The 3843-nt window shown below is 35.7% G+C and overlaps 1 pseudogene; it reads left to right on the top strand.

Annotated features, from left to right (window-relative positions):
- Nucleotides 1–419: 419 nt before the first annotated feature.
- On the top strand, nucleotides 420–3511 carry LOC100997596 (annotated as a pseudogene).
- The last annotated feature ends 332 nt before the right edge of the window (nucleotides 3512–3843 follow it).

The raw sequence follows: 3843 nt of genomic DNA, 5'->3' as shown, positions 1-3843 counted from the left end.
TGGCAGAGAGAAAGCTCTAGAGGCTCTGAAACCCAGGAAAGGTCCTGGAACAGGAAGAGAACTCCCCAGCAACTGAAAACCTTGTAGCAGGGCTGCAAAGAAGACTGAAATCTTGGCCAGACGTGGTGGCTCATGCCTGTTATCCTAGCACTTTGGGAGGCCAAGGTAGATGAATCACTCGAGGTCAGGAGTTCAAGACCATCTCGGCCAACGTGGTAAAAACCCCATCTCTACTAAAACTACAAAAATTAGCCAGACATAGTGATGTGTGCCTGTAATCCCAGCTACTAGGGAGGTTGAGGCAGGAGAACTGCTTGAACCCGGGAGGTGGAGGTTGCAGTGAGCCGAGATGGTACCACTGCATTCCTGGGCGACAGGGCAAGACTCTGTCTTAAAAAAAAAAAGGCTAAAATATCCCATAGTGTAGAATGTTGTTGAAATCACAATAAGATCTCCAGAATCTCAACAGGGCTCAGAGCCCAAAGTCCTGACCTATCCTCAACATATTTAAAACCAATGGTGAACTGAATGAAGCTAAAACTGCAATAAAGCCCAGACACGGTTCAACTAACATCAGAGAGATTAAGACCCCCTTCCCACTCCAGCAGTGGATAGAAGAAAAAACATGCCCTTTTCTAGAGACAAATACTGGTTACTTTTTTCTCTACTGGTCTTTTATATAAAATGTCTGATATATAGAAGAAAATTATATGATATATGAAAAAGCAAGGGAAACAAGTTAAAACATAACACATTAAACGAAAACAGACCCAGCAATGTCTCAGAAGTGAGCATTATCACACAAAAATGCTGAAGGATACCGCAGAAAAGGTGGGCGATATGCATGAAAAGATGGTCAAGACATATACACTCTAAAAAGAACCAAAAAGAGCCCTTCTGCTCAGCAGTTCTCCTGTGGAGTAGGGTTGTAGGCAGCCACCATGCCCAGCTGGATGGCATGATCCTGAAGACTCACTTCCACAAGGATTGGCAGCAGTACATGGCTACTTGGTTCAACCAGCTGGCCTGGAAGATCTGCAGACTCAAAGCCAGGCAAGCAAAAGCATGTGCTGCATCTGGACCCATCCAGCCCATAGTAAGGTGCCCCATGGTAAGGTATCACACCAAAGTATAAGCTGGCAGGGCCTTCAGCTTGGAAGAGTTAAGGGTGGCTGGTATCCACAAGAAGGTAGACTGGACCATCGGCATCTCTATGGATCCAAGAAGGTGGAACAAGCCCTCTGAGTCCCTGGTATCCAATGTGCAATGGCTGAAGGAGTATTGCTCTAAGCTTATCCTTTTTGCCAGAAACTCCTTGGGCCCCAAGAAGGCAGACAGTTCTGTGAAGAATTTAAATTGGCCGCCCAACTGACAAGACCACTAATGCCCATACAGAATGTCTACAAGAAGGAGAAAACCAGAACCATCATTGAGGAAGAGAAGAGCTTCATAGTATTTGCCAGTCTTCACATGGCCAATGCCAATGCCCAAATGAAAATGCCAGAAATTTTTTTAAAAAAATACAATTATCAGCAATGAAGAATTTGTTAGATATACTTAACTGAAAGCTGAGCAGAGCCTAGGTAAAGATAAGTGAACCTGGAGATAGGTAAAGAAAAAAATATCTAAACTGAAACACAAAGAGAGAAAAGCATAGAGACCCTAGAGGCCGCAGAAGATGAGGTAAGAGTAAATGTGTCAGAAGAAATATTTGAAGAGAAAATAGCTAATTTTTCTCTCCAAATTAATGAAAGACATTAACCCAAAGGTTTAAGAAGCTTAGTGAGCCCCCAGCAAAATAAACACAAAGAAAACTACATGTAGGCATATCAGAGTTAAATTGCTAAAAACCAAAGATAAAGAGCAAATCTTCAAAGCAACTAGAGAAAAAAGGACACATTGCATACAGGAGAACAATAACACAAATAATTCCTAATACTGTACCACTGGAGAACGAAAGTCAGTGAAATGTTAAAAGTGGAGCATCTTAAAAGTGCTTAAAGTTAAAAAGAAAGTCTACCAACCTAGAATTTTACACCAGTAAAAACAGGTTTCAAAAAGGAAGGTCAAATAAAGGCATTTTCAGATAGAAAAAAGCTGAGATAATGTATCTCCAAAAGATCTGCACTAGCCAAAAGAAACACTAAAAGAAAATCTTTTCAGAGGGAAAATGATACATGATGGAGCACCAGAAAGTTTAAATATTCAGATAAATGTAAAATATCCTCTTAAGTGTCTTTATTTTATGTAATTTTTTAAAAGTTCATTGAATATTTTTAAAATAGCAAGATATTGTGGAGTTGATAACATATACACAAGTAACACACATGTATAAAAGAAATTATAGTATAAATTTATTATACTAATGTTAGATAGTTTAATATTATTAGAAAGTAGATTGAGATACCTTAAAATGTATGCTGTGGATCAGTCACTGAAAATAACACAAGGAAATATAATTAAAGTCAATAGTAGAAATGAAAGGGAAAGCTGAAAAATATGTGATTTAGCCAAAAGAATGTAGAGAAGGAGGAACAAAGAACAAATGACATGAATAGAAAATAAGTACCAAGGTAGTAGATTTAAAGCCCGTCATATCAGTAACGACATTAAAAGTAAATGAACTAACCACTCCAATTAAAAGGCAGAGATTGTTATACTGGATTCAAAATACAAGATTCAATATAATTTGTTCACAAGACACACTTTAATTATAAAGACAGAGAGACAAGTAGGAAAGGACATATACTAACATAACATAATGAAAGCTGGTATGGCAATATTAGTATCACAGAAAATATACTTCAAGACGAAGAGTACAACTAGAGTGCCCTAGTCTTGAGTGGATAATTCACAATAAAAGGGTAAATTAATCAAGAAGATATAACAATCACTTCTTAGCCCATTGGCTAAGATCAAGTGAAGAAGATATAACAATCCCAAATGAGTAGGCACCTGACAATAGAGCTGTGAAATATATGGAACAAAAATTGACCGAATGAAAGGGAGAAATAAACAAATCCATAATCATGGCAGATATTTTAACACAGTCATTCAGTAATTGATAGAAAAACTGGACAAAAAAGTCTATAAAGAAGTAGATGATGTTAAAAACATCAACCAACTTGACCTAACTGACATTTATAGAACATACACTGAACAACTGCAGACTACATATCTTTTCAAGTGCACATAGAACATTCACAAAAATGAGCTATATCCTAGGCCATAAAACAAAAGTCTTAATAAATATCAAAGGATTGGTTTACATAAAATATATTGTCTTACCACCAAGGTATTAAATTACAAATCAATTACAAAACGATATCCATAAAACACCAAAATATTCCAAAATTAAGAAGCACACCTAAATTAGTCATGAGATAACTAATAAATAACAAGAGATATTTGAACATATTCTTAAATGAGTGATAATAAACACCATACTTCTGAGATTTGCTAAAAAATGTTTACAGAGAAATTTATAGCTTGAAATGTATTAGAAATTGTATTATAAAAGGTATAAAATCAGTCATTTAAACATCTAACTTAAGAAACTAATAAAATAAGAGCCAATAAAACCAAAGAAAATACAAGAAAATTTAAAAATAAGAGCAGAAATAAATGAAGTAGTAAACAAATAATTGAGAAAATGGACAAAATCAAAAGTTTATAAAGAGACAAACCTCTAGGAAGAGTGATCAAGAAAACTTAAAGGAAAACACAAATTGTCAATATTAGAAATGAAAGCAAGGACATCAGAATTATCCGGCAGATATTAAGGAGATATTTGATCAACTTTATGTTAATACATTTGACAACTTATATGAAATGGACAAACTT

The sequence above is a fragment of the Papio anubis genome, chromosome 16 (genome assembly GCF_008728515.1).
Source record: "Papio anubis isolate 15944 chromosome 16, Panubis1.0, whole genome shotgun sequence".
NCBI classification, from domain to species: domain Eukaryota; kingdom Metazoa; phylum Chordata; class Mammalia; order Primates; family Cercopithecidae; genus Papio; species Papio anubis.
The sequence above is the reverse complement of the archived record's forward strand: the minus strand, read 5'-3'. Positions and strand labels throughout refer to the sequence as shown.